This window comes from Taudactylus pleione, unplaced genomic scaffold (assembly GCF_031769625.1).
Source record: "Taudactylus pleione unplaced genomic scaffold, aTauple2 ptg000111l, whole genome shotgun sequence".
In the NCBI taxonomy this organism is placed as follows: Eukaryota; Metazoa; Chordata; class Amphibia; order Anura; family Myobatrachidae; genus Taudactylus; species Taudactylus pleione.
The window spans coordinates 4155884-4180356 of record NW_028284513.1 but is presented as its reverse complement, the minus strand read 5'-3'; positions in this window follow the sequence as shown (position 1 = coordinate 4180356).

Genomic DNA, 24473 nt, shown 5'->3' with positions numbered 1-24473 from the left:
CATGTGACTTTTGCATTTATAAATAACACTGTCAAGACAATATCCCTTCTTGTGTAAATTATTTTTCATTATATTATTATATTGTTTACATATCTTGAGATGCATCCAACTCAACATGTGCATGTCAGTATGCTTCCTCTTAAAAGTGGACACGTGTGTGCTCAGGATAGTATGTGTTATGAAGTTGAAAGTAAATGAACATCATGTATGTTACCTATATCTGTGTAGCTTGAATTCCTAAAAGCCTATTAAATGAGTTATACTTTTTTACTTATCTGGTTATAACAGCATTGCTATCATTGGGCTTATTATTTTACCTAAGTAGGATTAAAATGTTTCAGCAATGTTCATAGTTTATCGTATTTTGACCAGCTTGGATTTGGGGTTTAATTTCTTTGCTGATCAATGAGCAAAATACTTGCACTAATACCCTAAAAGAATATAGTACCTCACTATCATAAATAGGCTGACCATGCTTTAATGTAACAATACATAAGATGATCTCACATAAGTGAACTGGCAGACAGAATCCAAGATTTTTGTAAACACAACTAAAATAACAACATTGTTGAAAACAAAGAATAAAATAAATAAAAAATACCTAAAGGAACTAACTCTATATTTATTTTTCCTTTTTTCTTATGATTATAGTTATGTATAAATGTTTTTGATATTATAAAGCCTTTTAATCATGTAAAACAAATCCCTTTTTAATGATGCTAGGAAGTCAGATGGAAGAAAATGCCTATGTGGCGAGTGGCGTTGACTGCAAACGGAAAATGGTTTTGCCCAAGAACACAAAATTATTTATACACAATATAATTTTCCTTTGATTTTACATTTTGACAAGCATGGTTTTGTTTATTCAGTTGTATAAAGGGACAGTTTTTTCTATTGCTGATTTTTTTTTTGTTCTAAGATACTGACGTTGCAGTGAACTGTACAAGTGTTTACAGCATTTTGTGACAAGAAATGGAAAATCATCTTCTGTTTAAAATATTCAGCCTGTTCCAGAAATCTTTGAAAGAAAGTGACTGTAACAGCCACACAATAGAAGTACACAGAAAGCCATAGGCAGCTATCTGCTCCAGTACTGAGAGGCATATGAAAGATCACACAGCTGGCTGAGTATGTGCAGATGTGGCTCCTGCAATTAGATTATTTACCATAGTTTAAGCTATTGAAATCACAAACATATTCCAGAAACTGTATCCATTTACTGTATTGTTGGTGGGCTGATTTTTTTCACCCTTTTTGTATTCTAAGCCAACAGAGTGACATAAAAATAGAGGTATGGCAATCAGCTGCAAGAAGGTAAACATCTTTCAGATTTAGAAAATGCTTCTCTAATATATTGTGGATGATTTATTTCCAGTGTAATCTCTATATATGAAGAAAAATAAAAGGATGATGTACAAGATAAGAATTTTTTCCATCTTACTATTGCATCCAGTAAATGGCTTTATTACTGTGCTCTATATACACAGAAGGTTTAGACTGATTGACATTTCACTAATGTACTAATCTCTATAAGATACATTTACAGTCATATTACAATAAATTAGATTATCTTGCTGCACTTGAGATACATTGATGACGTATTGAATGATACATAAGATATATTGCCTTTCAGTTTAAGATAATTTTAATGAACATGTTAGAGATGAACTGATTGCCATATCACTTATACATTACATTATGCTGTATAGGGAAACCCTCCTGGCCTGTTAGTGGTTAAGACCACTAGTTTAGCATGCACACCACAAGCTGGCAACATGCCCGCTGCATATGAGGGTGTGTAATGCATAGACCGCTGTGATTAAAGTCGTGGGAAGGAAACTGGTTGATCATGATGAAGGTTGAAATCAACACATTCTGGTTTCACTTGTGAGAAGCCCAGATACCATCTCTTTACAAGTTACCTCGCTGGGAAGTTAGTGTATATTGAGTGTGTCACATTGGGAGGTTACACAGTGGTGTGTTTATAGAAGCAGTGGAGGGTAATTATAATGAAATTAGACGTATCACAATAATATTAAAAAAAATACACCCTATATCACAATACACTGCTTTCTATAAATTACATTTCTGCTCAAATTGGGTATGTTTTATTAGCGCTTTAGTGATATTTGATTTACAGTATTAGGAATTGTAAGGTTTAAGTTAGATTAACCTTGCATAAAAAAGACAATTAGGCTCTTTGCTGACATGAGTCTCCTGATGAGTGCAGCTTGACTTTTGTATGTTGCAGATGCATGCTTATTTTCATTACAGAGTCACTATGAAATGAAAATACTGTATTAAAAACATTAAAAAGTGGGTTATTAATAAATCACATACAAATATGCAGTACCCAGAAATCAATGATCGAGTACATTTTGTTTATCTAGTGCAATTAGACTAAAACCCCTAATTAATAGTATGGTGCTGTGTTCACAATCACAAATGTGCTATAAATCATAACAGCCAATTTGCTTTCCTTTTCCTAATGGCATTAGAAAAAATAGACCTATATCTGATTGGTTGCTATGGGTTACTGTACATTTGTTAGCAAATAATGCTATTATAAAATAATCAGCATACATAGCAAAGAAAGGGGTGGTGAAAATTTGTGCTGTTAATAAACTGCCCACACTGCGTTGTTTGTGTAGTACAATGTTGCATTAATAGTTTATGTGCGATTCTATGGGAATGCCCGGTGCACCCAATGGTGGCGGTCAGAATCCCAACAGCAATCAGAATCCTGTCTCCAGTATCCCAAAGGCTGCAATAATGACAGTGAGTATTAGGGTTAGAGGCTTAGGGTTAGGTTTAGGATTAGGGAGAGAGTTAGAGTTAGGCACTAAAGGAAGGATTAGGGTTAGGCTGCGGGAGGGGACGGGGCTTTGTTGGTTTAGGCTGCCGAAGAAGTTTAGGATCAGGCTGCAGGAGAGTTGGGTTAGAGTTAGGAGAAGGGTTAGAATACTTATCTTTATGCATCAGGATTTCCATTGTCGGGATTCCACTGCCAGGATTCTAACAGCTGGCATTATCAGCGCTGGGATCACATACCCAAACCATTCTATGTATACACCAAATATTAGGATCCTAAAAAGGCTCACAGTACATTTGTACATTCTATATACTCTGAGTCCTTATTTGACTGTCAGCAAAGTTGTTAGGTATGTCCCATTTACTGTGTTCAGTGGGCTATAGGTGACCCTACCACAGGTGCACAGAGCAAGTTAACTGTCTTTTAAAGGAAACTGATGTTGGAGGCAGTTCAGTACATGGAAGTGGTAGGCACAACACTGTAGGAAGTGGAAACCCCCTGTGTTGCTTGGCCACAACACCTGTTTTTGTGTCAGTGCCCCCTTTTGCATGTACATTTTTTAAGGAATGCAAACATCGTCTTTATTTGTAACGGGACAATGTTAGGAGGCATGGTATATGACTCTATTCATTTATTATTTACTCTGCCACAATAAAATGGAAATATGCTATTGGCAAGCCATTTATCTGCTGGTGAAGCCCAAGTCTAGTTAGGCACTTGTGCATACAAGGCTATAGGAAATCTTGAAAAAAGTGTGTTTTATCTTAGACACCAAAAATGCTGTGTGTAATGTGTGCATGTGTTGTATTTGGGCATGACTTTGAGCTATTAGTTAATGCATTTGGAAGATGGATGGGGTGGGGGCAGACAAATGTAATATGTGCAGACAGATATACAGTTTGGAATGTGGCTCATACCAGCGCAACTCTAAATCGGTGTGTGATACAAATCAGTGTGTGATACAGATGTGTACTCATACACTTTTGCTCCAAACAGCCCTTCTCGACGTGCCAGGTCCCATGTGCTTTGGCTTGCGCCAAGCGTCTTTTTCTCCCAAAAAATTCACAAATGGATGGGACAAACTGCTTCATGAGACTGTCTGTGTGCAACCGAGTATGAATCTGTATACGCAGAGCCATGATGTAGCAGCCGCGGCTTTTTTAATTTCAAGTTCCGTTGTTATTCGTATACATCCTCAGATACATGCAGATCTATAACCATACACAAGCTGACCTGACGGCTCTCTGCTCTGCATGGCATATTGAGGCTAGGGGTATAAGGACACCTGTTAGGCAGGCTGGGGCTAAAATTTGGCCCTGGTATTTTGTCCGTTCAGAAAAAGGAGGTGTGCCGCAAGTCATAGAGGTTGTCTCATGTTACGCCCCTTCTAAGCAGAGTGCTGAGAGGTGGAGCTGCTCTGCGAGGCCGATAGGCTGCTTGGCGTAATTGCCAGATGGCCAGTCCCACCTAGAGTGTGCTACATGCAATAAAAGTCAATATGTTTCCTGCTTGACATACAAATTGTATTTGCACTTCTTACATCACAACATGTCATGGTACACATTTGTACACTTTAGCTGGATTTGCTCCTAGCTGTAAATGATGCTGTCATGCAACATCTGTGTATCCTATCACACATCTATTTAGTGTAAGTGAATCTAAGTGACAAGCAGGCGATGATGGAGATAGATTAAAATGAGGGTGAGAGAAGGATGGATTTGTTTTTACAAAAAAAAATAAAAAATTCTCCAGCACGAAACGCTTGTCTTTTCCAATCCATCTCTCCTCTCTAATGACTCGATAAACAAGCCCCGGCCACGTGTCAGTAAGTTTTGCATATGCAGGAATGAGGTTAGCATACCTGAAAGATAGGCTTATGATATTCTCATTACCTCACCCCCTAATTATACTTGAGGGACCAGTTGATGTTTCAGATCACATCACATTCTGACAATGTACATTTAGCGTCATTAGTTATCTTCAGCTTAACACTGTGTTGATTGAAGCAAGTGGCACTTAAGATTTAGATGCCTAAAAAAGGTTCTTGGCCTAAGCAAACTACTGCATACTTTTTTTTTCTATGAAGGTTAGTGTATGTGCGTATATAAGTGTGTATGCTCCCAAAATGTATTGCCAAAGAAGTACCATGCAAACAAAAATTGTTCAGCAGGGTTCAAATGGGTTCTGGGACTGATTTGTGCAACCAATTCTGTATGGTGAAAATACTATAGCATACACAATAGGGTGAAAGTTTAGAAAATGTGAGAGTTTAGCAGTAAACTCTCACATTGGTTGAGTTTTATCTTCAAAATAGGAAAACACCTGGATGAGAGTTTAAATTGTGACAGTTTTTGAGTCTGAAAAACATGTGAGCTAGCATGTTCTAGGACTCTATTACATTGGCAGAGTTTAAAAAGTGTGAGAGTTTACTGCTAAACTCTCACCCTATTACATTTGTCCCAAAGTATCCTTGGGCTTATGGGTAAGCACAGATCGTATCGGATTCCATCCAGCATTATCATTTCACTCACATGAAAGTAGCACCGCCTTGCGCTTATATTGCCCAATTATCAGCCAATTCAATGGAAGTGTATGATCAACTGGACTTCTCATGATAAGGGTGGGGTAAGACAATAGTACAAGAGGCAAAAGGTTATGTCAGTTGGGAGACGCACATTAGTTATTACTGTTTAAATAAAAACTGAACGTTTATTAGATATACATTAAAATCATTAGCTCAGCACCAATATTCTAAATATATTTAATGATGAACTAATAGCGAGTACACACAGCTGGGATACTCTTTAATTTATTTGAATACACATCTTTCAATATACACTTTTTTCACTACTTCTAATTTTCAACCTTTATTTCGCTGGCCATTGACCCATATAGGGATAGTTTAATGTATATCTAATAAACGTTAAGTTTTTCTATAAACAGTAATAGTTAATGTGCGCCTCCCAACTGACATAGCCTTTTGCCTCTTGTACTATTGTCTGACTATTATTCCTGTCAGTTGGCAGCACCCCCAAGTGGAATAACAATTCATATATAAAAACACAAACATGGGGCCCCTAATTGAAAAATGTTGAATATCTGTGCAGATGTATTTCTTCCTTTGTGTTTGGAAGGGTGGGGTAAGAGAAGCAGTAAAGTTTGACATGAAACTGAATACTTTGAGGGCAAGCTTTAAATGCTTCCGCTGTTTTTGCCTAACCTATTGTGGAACCACTTCTAGCTATTTTGGAACTACATTTTCAAGCATGCTCTGGCAGCCATTGACTGGAAGGACATGCTGGTGCTTGTTGAACCACAATATATATACATTTTACTCTTTTTTATAATAATTTTTTTCCTTGGCATTCGTGCATTCTTGCTATTTAGAACTGTTTAAAATAAGCTTTTCAATTCACTTTCGCCTCATTCCTCAGTTGGTCGCGGAATTTCACACGTTTCTTTGCTGGAATTTATCCTTAAATATTATGTCCTAATTCTGCATATAATTCCTCCTATACTTTTGTTCCACTTGGAATTCTCATATAATTTTATTTTAAAATGGATTTCACCCTTATTATACCCACACTATACCATACCATACCATGAATTGACACCATTGCAATCCCAGCTCTATCTATACATTATACATTCAATAAAATGTGAAACTTACAAATACAATGCAGAATACAACACAACATTGCAATTTATCAACTACGGATGAGCGGGTTCGGTTCCCTGAGAACCGAACCCACCCGAACTTCGGGGATCCGGGGCGATCCGAGCCCAAGCTCGGATCTCCCTGTCTGCCCCGGATCCCTCTCCTGAGGCAAAACCTTGAGATCTGCTGTCGGATCTCGAGGTTTTGCCTCGAGCGGCCATTTAAAAAAAATGCCTTTGCCTTTAATGGGCAAAGTGCTGATTGGCTGACAGAGCCAATTGGCTGAGAGTCTGTCACGGCTCTCAGCCAATCAGCATTATGGTGCTCATTTGCATGTAGCACGGACTCGTGAGATCCGTGCTACATGCATCTGTGTGATTGACAGTGACACAGAGCACAGATGGGTCATGGAGACCCGTCTGTGCTGCTGTGTATTTCAATGACACAGATGCACGCACGGACCAGGAGATCTGTGCTACTTGCATCTGTGTCATTGACACAGAGCACTGACTGGTTCGTGAGACCCGTCTGTGCTGCTGTGGTAAAAAAAAAAAAAAACCTGTGTAAAAAAAGAAAAAAATGGCGTGCACCCCCCCAAAAAAGAGCAACCAGCCCCGGGCATTATTGACCCAGTGCTGGGTGTGCTTAAATACAGGGGACAAATGCCGTAGGGGTCCCCTGTACTTAAGCACAACCAGCACCGGGCTAGTCAGAACCAGCGCTGGTTGCCAAAATACGGGGGACAAACAACGTAGGGGGCCCCCGTATTCTGCGCAACCAGCTCTGGGCTCTGATCCGGTCCTGGTTCTGGAAATACAGGGGAAAAAAATGAGTAGGGTTCCCCTGTATGTTCCAGAACCAGCACTGGACTTTTTCTAGCGGGGGGCTGATGCCACAGCCAGGGGAGCCCTTTCACCGGGCCCCCCAGCCGCAGCATCAGCCCTGACCGCTAGTCAGCCCAGGCCGGGGATCCCTGGAGAGCTGGGGACCCCCCCAATAAAGGGGTCACCCTCTCCAGGGCACCCCAGGCCCAGGCTGATACCCCTGGTGGCGGTGGGTGGCAGGTTGATTGTGTGGTGTGGTGTAAATAAAGAATATCAAACATTGTCTTTACAAGTAGAACTACAAGTCCCAGCAAGCCTGCCCCGCATGCTGGTACTTGGAGAACCACAAGTACCAACATGCAGGACATTAAGGGCCCACTAGTACCTGTAGTTCACCTGTAAAAAAATGTTTAAAAAAAACACAGGATACATACCGTGACAGTATAAGTTTATTAAACATACATACACACACACACATGTACACATACTCACCTATGTAACCCTGTAGCATCGGTCCACTTGTCCGGTAAAGTATCCATAGGGGATACTGAGAGAGGTCAATGGAGGGAACCGCAGGGTAAACTTTAATAACCTTGCGGCTCCCACCATTGACTACAATGGAGGGAGCCGTTCATTGGCTGAGAGATGGGAGATGACCTCTCTCAGCCAATGAACGCTTAGCAGCGGGGTTTCCATGGTGATACCCCGCTACTAAGCTCTCATTCGGGAAGTACCGTTCTATAGAACGGTACTAAGTTCGCGGATCAGGTTTTCGTTTTTTTTTTTTTTGCCAAGTCCGGGGATGCCTACTTTGGAACGAAGAGGACAGAACCTCGCATAGGAGATGGTGAGTATGTTCTTTTTTCACAGGTCCCCTATGGATACTTTACCGGACAAGTGGACCGATGCTACAGGGTTACATAGGTGAGTATGTGTACATGTGTGTGTGTATGTATGTTTAATAAACTTATACTGTCACAGTGTGTGTGTCCTGTGTTTTTTTTAAACATTTTTTTACAGGTGAACTACAGGAACTAGTGGGCCCTTAATGCCCTGCATGCTGGTACTTGTGGTTCTCCAAGTACCAGCATGCGGGGCAGGCTTGCTGGGACTTGCAGTTCTACTTCTAAAGACAATGTTTGATATTATTTATTTACACCACACCACACTATCAACCCACCATCCACCGCCACCAGGGGTGGCGGGGATAGCCCCGGGCTATCAGCCTGGGCCTGGGGTGCCCTGGAGAGGGTGACCCCTTTATTGGGGGAGTCCCCAGCTCTCCAGGGATCCCCGGCCTGGGCTGACTAGCGGTCAGGGCTGATGCTGTGGCTGGGGGGCCCGGTGAAAGGGCTCCCCTGGCTGTGGCATCAGCCTCCCGCTAGAAAAAGTCCAGTGCTGGTTCTGGAACATACAGGGGAACCCTACTCATTTTTTCCCCTGTATTTCCAGAACCAGGACCGGATCAGAGCCCAGAGCTGGTTGCGCAGAATACGGGGGACCCCTACGTCGTTTGTCCCCCGTATTTTGGCAACCAGCGCTGGTTCTGACTAGCCCGTCACCGGTTGTGCTTAAGTACGGGGGATCCCTACGGCGTTTGTCCCCTTTATTTAACCACACCCAGCACTGGGTCACTAATGCCCGGGGCTGGTTGCTCTTTTTTTTGGGGGGGGGGGGCATGCCATTTTTTTCTTTTTTTACACAGGTTTTTTTTATTTTCTTACCACAGCAGCACAGACGGGTCTCACGGACCTGTCATTGCTCTGTGCCAATCACACAGATGCAAGTAGCACAGATCTCCTGGGTCCGTGCTACATGCAAATGGGCACCATAATGCTGATTGGCTTCCTGTCTGCCACTGCAGTGCCACTCCTAGATGGGCCACGTGTTTGTGCCACCCACTTGTGTCGCTTAGCATAGTCATCCAGCTACCTCGGTGCAACCTTTTGGCCTAAAAACAATATTGTGAGGTGTTCAGAATAGAGTGGAAATGAGTGGAAATTAATGTTATTGGGGTTATTAATAGTGTAGGAACAAAAAAGGCCCATTTTATGTGATTTTAGCATTTTTTTTTATTTTTTAAGAAAAAATACAGATCCAAAACACAAAACCCAGAACCCAAAACACGGAAGGGTGGTTTTGGCAAAACCAATCCAAATCCAAAACACGAAGAAAGATCCAGATCCAAAACCAAAACACAAAACACGAAAAGTGGCTGGTGCACACCCCTAACATCAACCTTCTGAGCCTGTTCTGCCACAGATTTGCTCGATTAGATAAATGCTCCTGATAAGAAACACAACAATCACATTTGAACATTACAGTATCAGTAGCTTTGGGGAAAATCGTTACATAAAATCCCTTTTCATTCATTTTATACTAAGGAATTCATTCAGCTTTTAGTTTTTTTACAGTATATAATTCTGTGGATTGAGCCTGGCATCTTTGTTTTTATTTTCCACATCTTCTCTTTGGAATTTGGCATCTACTAGTTATTAGGTTTTGTTCTCTTTAAAGCCAGGCATCATGTAATTAGTCTGAGCCCCAGAACACTGTTTGGGGGCAGCAGAAGTTTGTAATAAGCCTTTATTCTCACTCCCTCTTCACGTGCTCTAATTTCTTGTTCTGGCTGATGGGGCTTTGGGGCCACATTGCCCTAGAATGGGTTCAAAGGGAAACATTTCACAACTGGAGCATAGAGATTTACCATGTTCCGAAGTACATAACAAATATACAGTTCTCAAGTTAATATCCCAATATAATGGGAATGGGGATGTTGTAGGAGCATTAGAAAGGAAAATAAAAGGTAAACAGATGGACACATGGTGAAGTGTACACATTGAACATAGATACACAAATTAGAAAACAAATGCGAAAAATGTTATTGCGGTTTTGTAACACATTTTATCTACATTGCTGTGTTGTATGTTTTACTATATACTTAGTGATGCCTTTTAACACATGTAGGTGAAGTGTTTCACTCCTTCATGACCAGAGCACTTTATATATTTATTTTATACATGTGCTGATTTTCTCAGGGATAACGTTACATTACCTATTCTGTTGCATTTTTAACTTTATTTTGTATTTGTATTTTTATATATTTAGTGCTATTGTTTAAATATATCAAACATTTTACTTTGCAACTAATAACTTCAGTAGGAATCCTAAACAGTGCCCTATCAGGGTAGCAGTGTGCGCTGTGCTGCACTGCCGCCCCTCTCCCCCTCCCCCTGAGCGCATACCATTTCCATCAGGGAATGGGTGGAGGGCGGGGATCTTCACTGGACTTGCCCTGCCCGAGAACCCATTAAGTATTTACATTTCTTTCAAGTGATCCCAAATGTATATATATATTTGCTAAATAACCCTTTATGTAATTAAACGACTAAATGACTACTATTTTATTCAGGACCGGAGCTAGGTTTCTCTGCACCCAGTGCCGTCCTGTCCTGCACTGTCGCCCCTTCCCTCCCCCTGAGTGTATACCAAAAACACCAGCAGGTGGGTGGGGGCAGGGCCATAACTAGGGTAGTGCAACCCGTGCCATGGCATAGGGCACCGCAGTGTAAGGGACGCTGTTTGGGCCTGTCAATTTTCCGGTTTATTATCATTCTCACTTGTGGCATCCTCTTCTTTCATCCCCAGCATCTCCTGGTCTCTCCTATCTCTTATGGAAAAGGGGATCGGGGAGAGGAACTTCTGCACCAGTTGATTTATATTTGAATATTTAATATGCAAGACCCCTTATCAAAAAATTAAACCAATTATATTTACTAATATGGTAGTAGGGGGTGCTGCCGAGGACAAGTAACTAACTATTGGACAAAAAAGAGAAAGAAAAGAATGTCCTCTTTGTTGGCGCACTTGTGAATAAAAATAAAATATAACTTTTACTACCAATTATAAAATCACAAAAAACTTACATACAGTGAAATATGAAGACAACATTGAAAATGTGAATTAAAATTAAATTAAATAAAGTAACTAGCGTCTCGTGTCTCTGTTCTCATCTAAATGTTAATTATATATCAGTGGGTCATGAAACATCCACCCAAAAAAGGGACAGCAAATCAACTCTCTATATTTCGACGCTGTCTTCTAATGGCATAGAAATAAACAGCGTTACTTTATTTAATTTAATTTTAATTCACATTTTCAATGTTGTCTTCATATTTCACTGTATGTAAGTTTTTTTGTGATTTTATAATTGGTAATAAAAGTTATATTTTATTTTCATTCACAAGTGCGCCAACAAAGAGGACATTCTCTCCTATCTCTTCCCTGGCCCTTCCCCAGGAGGTCATGGCCCTTTTTCAGGTGCACTATCTTATGTCCCCATTTAAAAAATGGGGGGGACTCCAATGCTTTCTCTGGCACAGAGCACCATAAAGTCTAATTACTGCCTTGGGTGGAGGGCGGGATTTTCGGAGCCAGCCAAGTTGTGGTGCAGTTGCACTGACAGAACGTGTCTTGAGCTGGCACTGGTGGTGAGCGTCAGGGTCGTAGGGAGGGTGGTGCGGCTGGTGCCTCTGCACAGGGTGAAATCCTCTAGCAGCACCGGCCACACACTTCTCTGCACCGGAGGTCTGCAGGAAGAGACCTCCGGCAGTGGAGCGCGCCGCACAGTGAAAGTTGGCATAGGATCCCACCCTCCCTCCTCCCCTCAGAAGGAAAGGTAAGCGCTCAGGGGGGGAGGAGGGGGGCGGAGAGTGAGGTAGAGGGGCGGCAGTGCTGCACAGGGCGCACTGCCGTCCAGCTACGGCGCTGGTGAGCGTCTCTAAAATAATGTTCAAACAGGACGCAGGGCTGCGCCCTTCAGGCTATGGCACTCTGGGCGACAGCCCTGCTAGCCCGTGCCTTGAGATGCCACTGATTGTATTATGTTACTATATGTAACTTACAATATACAGTATATTGCACTGTTAATTTAAGTCGTATAATACTTTTATTTTGTTTTTAATTTTATTACCATATATTTATAATAATTGACACATTTGTATATAATTGTTTTTGCTTTGGCTTTAGTTATTATTTTTCTTGTACTATTGCCCCTTGTATGTGCACGCCCGAGTGATGCCCTGTGCGGTGATTGCCAGTAGACAATGCTGATTCAGCTCCACCCCACTCCCTATTGTTCTGCCTTCCATGCTGGACACAGCGATACATATTCTATATGAGAAAAAATCCTACATATTATTAATTAATCCCTTTAGCCCATGAAGTCCTTGTAGGCTCACTATTAACTGTTTCATTTCTGGATTGCCCAGCTGAGATGGAATATTGCTTATCATTACTTGTTTTCAATAGTGTTACTTGTTAACTGCACCTTCCTCTTTGTTTCATCTTTGATCAATGAAAGGGTATTTTCTTTTCTTTAAACAAAGTCTCTGTAATCCTGCCTAATTCTCCTACTCTGCCAGTACTGTACTTAAATCTGCTGCTTTGCTTTGAGAAAGTTAATCAAGGAAGAGAAAGCGGAGCTCACCAGACACAGAAATTATGTTTTTAAGACCACACAGAGGATGAAATATTACTAGTGCTGATTTACTACTCAAAGACCAAAAATAAAAGTTAAGCAAAGAATATAAACTAAGGAAAATTGCTTGGGTCATCTCTACACACTTATGAAGATTCGGCAGACCCCGACCCCCTCCTCTCTGCCTGAAATAAAACTCTCAGTATGCTTAAACGTAAACCTTAGCTCAGGTGTACTCTATTATATAGAATACCGGCATATCACTTAAACAAAATCATGCCATTCATTGTATGCACTTCAGTCTGATTTCTCCTGAGGTTCAGTCCCAGAAAGAGTGGATAACCCATAAAGAGAACGTGATTAATCACAAACAATACTGCATTCAACATAAATCAAACCTTAATAAAGAACATCCTTCCCCATATGGCAATATCAGTGTCCGAGTCCCCAGAGTAAATCAGATATACGTTATGGATAGGCCCAGCTTCCACGCGAATGTCTATGAATAACACTTCGTTTCACATAAGGTTGTTAGCCTGAAGGATTGCTGTCTAGGATTCTTGTTGCGGTGGCTGTATATTTTGAATTTATGGATTATAAAGCTGTGAACGCACTATTTGTTGATATTGCCATAGTTACCACCCTTCAATATTAGATATATATACAACTTAACTTAGAAACTAAAACATGCAATAACAGGAGAGCTTCAAATTAGATAACATTTTATTTGCTATAATTAATTTATTTATTAAAGTTAGTATGGGGTTGGACAACAAGAACAGACAACATTGAACATGAAATATTAATGTATACAAAACTCAGTTGGTGTCCAAGTCTCCCATATAAGACACACACGGTGGACAGTGTCAAATGCCCTGACGGGACATCATCATATAAACGTCATTGGGTAAGGAGAGTGCACCCACTAAACAAAGTAACTAACAACTCAACTAAAATCGTTCTTACCGCCACCACAATGGACACAAACTGCTGAACAAAAATGGGTTTCCCAGAAAAGCAAGGGACCTAGAATGGCTGTGATACACTAATATAAATCAAATAACCATGCCTTAACTAAATGTGATAGGCTGCCATAAAACACCTCATCAATCTGTTAACATATACAGGGTAAAAGACTAACTATCTTAAAGGGGCCAAACTCTAAAAACATCATTTTTTAATTATGCTCTGACCTACAGGATTCAGTCCTATGCATCAATTCCTCGACTCTTTCTTCTGAAATCTGGTGATATTGATAGTGTATTTAAAAGTACCCAATTGTTCAAACCTATTTAAGATATCATTTGTTAGGATGTGCACATATGATGTAATATTTCCACCTCACTCTGGGTGGGAAGTATCAACCCTAAAAATGCAATCAAATCTCCAAAAACTGTCATTTTCAGAGGTTTGCATAAAAGTGGTCCAGGCAGATAATCCGATATCCGCTGCAGCCTACCAGCACTGCAGTCCCCTTAGAATGCTATGGGACTGCTATGTGCTGGTCTGCAGCAAGTCCCAGTAAAACTATTCTGAGCTTGTTCCCGATAAGCAATGTCATCTATAGATGATGTTGCCTATAGAAGCTTATGGGCTTTTTAACGTAGAGTGTCCCTGAGAAGGATCCCTCTCTGACCCTCCCACGACTTGCACATGCGGCATTGGGCCAAGCACGTGCAATAGGATTCCCGGGTCACAAACCCGGAAGTCAATGTGAAGGGGTGGTGCAAAAGCCTACTGCGGTGTGGGTGTAGCTGGGCACTTACCTCAAGCTACTCACTCTTCAGGCTGCTGATGGGGCTCCATTCAACAGTCTTGGAATACAGGTTGGATGCAGACGATGGAGGCAGAAACTTCTGCTCATGGATCCTGCAAGGAAAACAGGATGACCTCCATAGGGATCAGTGGATGGTCATTATTGCCACTTTTGGCCTCAGACTGGTTACACCTTAGTGCCAAGCACCGAGGTTCAACCCGAGCAAAAATGCCCAAAGAGGATAGAGGAGTGGGGAAAATGCACAAACACACACGAGGAACACAAACCACACTCACTAGATTCAGTGGGCAAATGGTCCTGATCTCGGCAGCTGCAAATAAACACAAAGAAATAACCCAACCCTACAGCTGCAATACTCTGACTTCTTCTCACTTGCATGTGCCTCCCACAACAACCTGGCCACTCATTCACACACCAGGTCCTAACTTTAGCTGACCTGGTGGACAATATTACAGGCTGAGTGTAGCGCACTCCCTTAACACACTACTCCTAGACTTCCACAACAATGCATTTACACCATTATGCAGTAACAGTTACAAAACAATGTAACAGTACAGTTACAGAACCAAATACACAGGCAGGTACCTTACCAACAGCCTACCTTTAACGGGGACCTGGCTGCTGGAGATAGTGACTTACCAACAGCCTACCTTTAATAGGTGCCTGGCTGTGGGGCCGGCTCGAGGGGTCTGAGCACCCTGTGCCGGCCCGTTCGGATGCGTCCTGTCATCTGAAGTTGGGGGTGTGGCCTCTTTACCATAGGCCATGCCCCCTAAGTGCCATTATTAGGAGGCGTGCAAAATAACGTCAGGCTGGGGGTAAAGCCCAGCCCTTCGTCACTGGCTGGGCTTTCCCCAGCCCTCTCCCATCAGTGAATGGATGCCGCCCACATGCGCGCACTGCATCCATTCACACTCCGGGGGTCCGGCCCTCTCCCGTCAGTGAATGGATGCCGCGCACATGCGCGTGCTGCATTCATTCACACTCCGGGGGTCCGGCACCGCCACACAGCTGCGGCAGTGGGGGTCCCCAACCTCCCGATTTGACAGTACAGTCCCACTGAAATCGGAATGTTGGGTAGGGGTGTGCCCTCTATGGGTGGCCTGTCCTAGTGCCCCCTAACAGGTATGTCAAGCAATACCTATAGGGCTAAATGCCCTTCCTGCACCCTAAGGACTAGTGCCCATCTAGAAGAGTGCTGGTGAGCATATTTGTATATGGGCCTAGTGCTCTTCCTAACAGGGCCTAGTGCTCTTCCTAACAGGGCCTAGTGCCCTTTATGTATCCTGGGCCTATTGCCCTTCTGAACAGGGCCTAATGCTCTTTATGTATCCTGGGCCTAGTTCCCTTCCTAACAGGTCCTAGTGCTTTTTATGTATCATGGGCCTAGTGCCCCTTTTATGCCTCCTGGGCCTACTGACCTATTACCACACACAGGTCTAGTGCCTGATAATGTCCCATGGGCCTTGTGTCCAAAACCTGGTGGTCTAGGTGTGTAAAACACTGGACATACCAGTCTTCGACTGAACCAAGTCTGGACAAAGTCATAGACTGAACCAAGCCTGGTTTAGCCACACCCATCGCTTGGTTTTCCCTGGAAGCTGCTGCCTTGGGGCATTCCAAAGTCTTAGCAGACCCCACTTCTGACAAGCATCGGCTCTTTGATCTTCACCCATTGGGTCTGGTTAAATTCTATTGTAATGGTTGCTGCTCTCCAGGATATTCAGCATTGTATTCCTTTTTCTATTTTCAGTAGCTCCTTATTGCTCCTTCCCAGATGTTGGACTGACTGCTGCTCCCTCATACAAGGTGATGACATGGTGAGCTATCCCTGATTGGCTGCCGGTCCGTGAGCCACGATTGGCCAACAGCCGGCGCCAAATTTGAAATGCCACCTAGTGATTGATGGGCCTGAATCCTTGCATATTCAGGCCTGCCGCCATTCTCCATGTGGGGCAGCGATGGTGGTGATTCGCCGCTGCCCCTGGAATTGCTACCACGCTCTTCTGTAGTGGATGGCAAAGACTGGATACTACAGGGGCTGCCGTTGATTCCCAGCACTTCAGTGGCAAGGAGCTCTCTGAATAAAAGTCTTCAGCAGCATCTGCAACCCCTGCCGGGCTCCACTGCATCAGCGAGTGGTGCTAGAATCCATCTGGATACTTTCCTGCCACAATGCTGGGGCCTCCTCCGAGCCCCGACACCCCCACACCCCAGGCATGTAGTTGGGGGTGCACAGTAGCAGTGTCAGTGAACACACCAGTACGCTAGCTCCTGCTACATCCCCACAATGAAAAGAACAGCTCTTATCGGAAGAGCCATCCTCTTTGTTTTTATTCATGCATATGGCATTGTTAATAGACACCACTATGTATGTGATCAGTTGAGGGATATATTGTATGCAATATGCGATCCATGATACATCTCGCCCCTTATGACCATACAAACACAAAGTACATAGTTTCAGGCTTAAGGTCCAAATGTCAATGAACAATGCCGTATATGGTTTACCTGTTTTGCCATAGTTCATGTTGCTCTGGGTCTCCATTCTGATGTTTCTTGTCAGCATTGATGGCATTTGTTGACCAATGGTGTATTTATAGCATCTAAAACAAAATTAGGCCATTTACCATAGCACTAACATGAAATGCTTATTTATCTGTTACTATTACAGGGTTGGATATGACCATCCTGGTGGTCACAATCCCGGCACCCCTCCCCCAGCCTAACCCTAACCATCCCCTTTGGCAGCCTAACTCTAACCCTCCTATTTATGACAAAAGAAAGAAAAGAATGGTCTTTTATGGATGCACTTATATTAAAATGGAACTTTTATTTATTGGCTGACTAAAATTCCATATCTTCAAATTGAAACAGTGAAATATAAAAGATAGTATATATGTGTATTCAAAGAGAGAAATCGGTGTAATAAAACTCAACAGGGCCGTTCGGAGCTCATATATTATAAGTTAGTAGGGACACAGTATACACAGTATATGATATGGACACTAAGGGCCTGATTCAACAAGGATCGCTATTGTGATTGCAGCTGCGATTATGCACGCAGTTCAACTGCGATAGTATGCTAATTCATTGCGATCACTATGCTATTGCAGCACTACACAAGGACGCCCACTTTACCTTACACACATCTGTAATGTTTAGCAAGACGGCAAAACCATCTGTACAAATGAGTACCATCGCAGCCTCACGCACACTTGCACAAGCTCTGTCCTTACTCAGAAATTGCTAACTTCCTCTCACACTATGAGTCCGCAGACTGCGTACAGCATCACAGTGGCTAATTTATGCATGCCCCTGCAACATCGTTGAAACGCATTGGCATGCCTGCTTTTCGCCGAGCCCACCCCCTCACTTCCCGTCCCCCATCCCCACCCACAACAGCACTTCCAGTCAATCCCTCTGTCATGGGTCTACATAGTCCCAATAACAGAGAAGTACTCGCGCACTGTAATGCATACACATGCGCAGAACGCAACAATCGGCGGATTGCATGCGTATTAGCAACTGCGATCCTTGCTGAATCAGGCCCTAAGTCAGGGATTAAATGCATTCTGAGTTATGAGACTCTATTAATTATACTATGATTTGTAATACTGTACATGTACAAAAAGCATCACAGATTTTTGTGAATAGGCTATGGATCTTTATAATTGAATGATTAATTCCCTATGATTTGCAATGTGTACATGATTCTGTTATAAGAGAATTTGCAATTACATTTAGTCATGAGTAAAGATTGAGAACTTATAGATGAAATGTACATGTGGTGATCCCCTTTTTTCTCAGTGAGATACTTACCTGATTCTAAATTAATATAGGGATATGTCCAGTGGCATAAGTTCATCCCAGACGCCTGGGGTCAAGTTATAATTTGGTGTACCCCCCCGTCACAGTCGCTGACACTGTAATGTAGCAATTCGCATGCAGACAGGCAATAAATAGATGAAGGCAGCAGCTGATGGTCTGACATGGAGCTCTCCAATAGTGTATGGGGGCTTCTCAGATGCCTGGAAGGGGTGCCATGTATTGGGCGGCCGTGACGGTACACTCCAGGTACATAGTTACAGCCATAAGTGGGGTGAATATGTTGTGGACAATGGAGGAGGTGCCCCTTCAGAGCTGGAGCTCGGCAGCAGACGCCTCCATTGTCTCCCATAGTTCTGCCCCTGGATATGTCATTGTTGGAAGGTTAAGGATACATTGTAACCCTCATTATAACCATTAGTGTGGAACTTCAATTGAATACTTTGTATCCATACTTGTCATATATTCTCCCACACACAAGACACTTTCATTATCATTGAATGTAATACTCTAGATGTGATTTGAATCCTGGTCCCATGAACAAATACTTAGTAGAATAGAGAGTCACACATTGATATTTGGGGAACTCATTTGTTGTGAAGTTACATGTAGTCCGTTTACTATCTGGAAAACGCAGGATTATTAATATCACACAAAATCAAACATTACTAGGTCAATATATGAGTCCCGAACAGCCCGGTTGAGTTTTATTACACTAATTTCTCTCTTTGAATACACATATATACTATCTTTTATATTTCACTGTTTCAATGTGAATATATGGATTTATAGTAAGCCAATAAATAAAAGTTACATTTTAATATAAGTGCATCCATAAAAGACAATTGTTTTCTTTCTTTTGTCATAAATATGTCCATTAATTGTCAGGGATAGCACCTCCTTCTCAGATTTAAAACTATAAAAGTTGATAACAATATTTATAGGGGTTTGTTCAGTTTTATTTCCCATTTACAAGATTTAACTGAATAGGCATATATACCTGTGCGGACAAGTGTTATCTTTTTATGTAGTTTGTAACCCTAACCCATTTGGGGCATCATGCCGACCGCCCATACACTTGCAGCAAAGGCTGCGGGGAGGGGGTCGCGACACGCCCCTCGGCCAGTGGGACCCACGACCAGAAGACAGATGATGGTTGTTCAGTGTGTATGAACAACCATCACCTGCAGATATATCTGTTAAGTGTGTACCCAGCTTAAAGCATATGAACAGACACTTGTACACCTGATGTACTACTACTGCAGATGCTGCGGCTTTTGGAACTTCACTCATCTTTAGATGCATCTAATCCAATATATACATGTTAGTATGCTTCACTTGCATGTTAGTATGCTTCTCTTTCCTTTGTATGTTTATTGCGCATATGTTCTACTGCCAAATAAGACCCTGCCTTGTGAATAAACATGTTCTTCCATAATTTACCCATAAGACTGTATTCTTCTGAACTCCTCCAGTAATAAATGAATCGTTGAAACTACATACCGTATCATTTCTCTGCTTGACACCTTGCCAAATTAAATATTCTTACAATACTAATTTGTATCAATGCAATTTAATTAGGTTTAATTCATTACCATTTCATTAAATAATTTGTGCACTTTTCACCTAATATGTTTAATCTAATTATAAAGTGCTCAAGGGAATGACTTTGGGCTTTACTTAGACTTGTAGGATTGGTTAATTAGGTTTCAGATAGGAGTCATGTTGATAGCACAAGTCACTTCATTTCTACAGTAAAGATAACATATCGCAAGAGTCTTTTCTAACATAATTCAAGGATAAGTGGAGACATCTAGAAATTAATAGAGTCACATGGGTGCGCACGGGTGTGGTATAAAAGATCAACAGTCAATAGGTCAAAAGCAGATGGTCGACATGCAATAGTTCGACATGGGCAAAAGGTCGACTGACACATGTTCGACAGTGCCGAAATCTGACATGGTTAACATGCCGAAATGTTCAAATGGTCGACTCATAAATGGTCGACATGTTATTTAAAAAAAAAATAACTCTAATCCTAATCCTGACTCTCCATTAGGGTTCTATTTACTAAGCAGTGTTAGGAGACAGAGTGAAAGGTGATAAGGTGCAGCCAATAAGCTCCTAACTGCCGTCTCACAGGCTGTTTGAGAAATGACAGTTGGGAGCTGATTGGCTGGAACCCTATCACTTTTCACTCTGTCTCCTAACACTGCTTAGTAAATAGACCCCCTAGTGCCTAACCCTCACCTTAACCCTAACCTCTAACCTTATAAATGTTTAAAATCCATAAAAAACACGTCGACCATTTTTGAGTATACAATTTGAACATGTCGACCTTTTAACCTGTTGACCTTACGCACTGTCGACCATATGTCAGTCAACTCTTTGTCCCTGTCGACCTTGTGACCATGTCAAGCTAATGCCCGCCGACCATCTGAAGTCGACCTATTGACTATCGATCTATTTACTGCTTTGTACACCTGTATTTTTGTTTGGATGGAAGATGTTGGGTACAAATAGTACCAATGTATACATTTAATTTATTTGTAAAGATCTGTAAACCATTGCACATGAACCAGAAAGAATAACCTAAACTTAAAATTGTGGGGGTGATTCTGAGTCGGATATAGGAAATGCATCAGACACAAGCACCAGATGTTTTCCTTCTGTGCATGCATTCGAGATGCACTGCGCATTTGTCTCCATGGTTACTGCCAGGGGACGCAGATCAAAATTGCATAGAGATACATGCAATTTCTATGGGCGTTTCTGGGTGGTAACAGGGGAAGTCTGCAGGTAAGTCACGGGCCTCTCGGTGTCAGCCACTGACACTGGCAGCCATGGTCCCTCCCACGTTCTGTACCTGCCATAGGCAGGTATAATGTCCGATGGTGCGGTCAATGGTCTGCCAATAGTGTGTCTTTGTACCCATATCTTAAAAGGATGCCTATCGGCCTCCACACTTACATATAGATGCAGTAGTCCTTATTGTGCCTATAAATACTCCTGACTCCCCATACTGCCACCAGCTCACATTCCCTGTAGTCTATCATGTGAGTGTATGGTATAGTCTGATTCTTACCTGCATCCACTGGGCTGGATGTGACTGAGACTGTATGGACCATCAGCCTCTACTTGCGCTCCCAGGAGCGTTGCCCCAGTGAGGAAGCAGGAGACAAGAGTCACTGTCTGATGATGTGAAGAGGCTGAAATCAGTTTACTCCCGGCGATAGAGTCAGAGTTCATCAATCAGGTGTGTGTAACTGTCTGGCAGGAGGCTCTAGGGTGGAAATCCTTGTCTTTTATTCCCGTCAGTTCATTATTAATTCAACTCGAGTGCCACAGGAATCCTTCATTACCCCCACAGTCCAGAGGATCCAATTCCCCCCATCACAACCGCCTGGCTTCAAGCTCCCCCCTTATCTCCCTTCCACACCTAACATTCACACTCACTTTTCCCTATTACGTAGAATCTGATTGGTTGCTATGGGCAACATCTCTTCTAAAACTCACTTCTAAAAACTCTCACTTTAGTAAATTTACCCCGTAGCATGATAATTAAGTCTAAATCCCATTTGTCACTGTAGTTTTGTTACAAAATTATGTAAAAATTAAACATAATGGGATATTTTTTCTGCTCAATCACACACAATGAAATACATATCCCACAGCTATTACCAAAGAAACATAAAGATGCAAGTTGAAGTTACAGCAAGAGTCGATAAAAAACAGAAAGTTTAGCATTTAGAAAAACGTGTTGCATTGTAACGGGTGCTAGTTCATTTATTATTATATGCATTGATTATTCTGCCTTCCTTTGCATGTAGCACACAAATAATGACACTTTGGGCCTGATTCAGACCCACTCGCAAGCGGCTGTCCGCTCGCAAGTGGGTCGATGGTGTGCACTGAGCATGCGCACGACGGAGGGAGCTCCGTCGTGCGCATGCGCCAGATGCGACGAGCGAAGGAAAGTCCTTCGCTCATTGTGTCTGATCAAAGGGGGCGTGCTGTCGATGTTGATTGACAGCACGCCCCCTTTGGTAGGCGTGCCGGGGGCGTGCCTCCCTGACGGGGGCGTTCCCACGGGAACGCCTCCCATCAGAAGCCGGCCCACTGACATCACTAGTGATGTCAGTGGGAGTGATTTTGGCTCTGATAGAGCCAAAATCACTCCGGAGCTTGCGGTTGAAAACCTCAACCGCAGGCTCCGGCTCGCAATTTCGATGGTCGCGATGGTCACGACCATCGCGGCCATCAAACTGCACGCTCGTATAGCCTGTGGGTGGTGACCCACAGCTATACAAGCGTCCAGGAGGACGCTCCATTTTCATGGAGGGCGGCCCTCATTCAGAGCGTGCGCTCTGCTCAGAGCGTACAGCTCTGAATGAGGGCCTTTGTTTAGAGTTGAAAAAAATGAAAGATATAATCCTGATTGAAGTATGTATGCAAATTGACATGCAACAAACATATTTGAAGTCACCCCTTTAAATTCTGCTCTGGCCCCAAGATAAGTGTAATATTTGGAACAATGGTTTCTACATTGTGGGACTTGTAGTGCACCCATCAGAGCATGGCTCTGGTCAATTTGGTGCCCTAGGCAAGATTTTAGCTGGTGCCCCTTAAAGAGCAACCAATCCTGTGGGGATGAGCTGTTGTGTCTGCTGGGGCCCCCCCTCCTCCCGGCCCTGGAGCAATGGTGCCCGAGCATTTACCTATATGGCCTATGTGTAGGGCTGGCTCTGGCAATCATATAGAACAAACATTAATGTTGGGGTGCAATGGCCTAAGAGAAAGTGAATACACCTGCATTTACTATAATAAATCACAGCAGCAGCTTTTGCAAAACCAAAGCAATTTACATATCTATAAATAAGTATCTTGCACTGATTGGATGAGCTATATGTATGTTGGATATATGGTTCTATAATTGTCATGCATTGCTGGCCTACAGGGGCATATATAGAAAACATAATACCTGATTCAATTTTATGAGCCAATGCTTTTTATAGCAGAGATACGAGAATATATTTATTAAGAATTCTATCACTAGCATTTACTTTGAGGATTTTCGTTCCTTATAACCCGCCTCTGACAAAATTTACAAGCTATCAATGTCAAATTAAGGGCCAGCATGACAAATTTTCTCCCTTCAAATTTCTGTCAAATTATTGACATGTTTCTGATGTGTTTAGAGTCAGAAGTGCCTGAACGTGCCTGGTAAAATCATGTACACAGAGTAGGGCACTTTGCACAATATGCTTTTTTTTTAGGTAACAGCTACAAATATTCTTTATTTGCAACTCCAGCTGTAAGGCTGATGCTTTGGTGCAATTTTTTATTTGTTCACTTATTCATTGTAATTTTTTATGTTTGTCGTCATTTTTTAAGATTGTTAGTGATGGTCCCAGACTCACTGGGTCTACTCTCTGAACTGTATGGTGGTCACTGGGATGCTCTTTGTACTCTATGGCAGTCATGTGGATGCTTTCCATATTTTACTGGGATGCTTTTCATTTTCCATTGTGGTTAGGATTAACAGTTTTCTTCACTAACTTATGTTTGTGCTAGCTCTGCCTACAGTTGTTTTGGTCCTATCTACATGGTATCACTTTCATAATTTTTACAGGACCACATTACATTTTGAATCCATCCCTGGAAGTCAGAGAGGTCAGAGAGCAGACACAATAAGGCAGTGTCAGGCAGAATACAGGAGTCAAAGATTAGCAGCAGGTGAGGTTAGTTCACAGTGTCAAAGACAACAGAGAGGTCCTGATGCATGAGTAAGAATAATACTGATTATATTTTGCAGCAAGAAGGTAATTAGTGACTTAAGAGCAGGCAATTTCTGTGGAGTGGAAAGAATATAAAAAAACCAGACTGAAGTGGGTCAAAGAGGGAGCAGGAAGAAAGTAACGTGGAAAGGTGGTTGTAGGCATCCTCTCAAGGATCTCAGAAACAAAGGGAATGAGATGGGATGGTAATTAGATAGACGGGGTATTCAATATGGGTGCGATAACATCGTTTTTTGCATTAATATCGCACTTTTTAACTTTTTTGTGTTAATATCACTGGTTTTAGTTTTACACCGT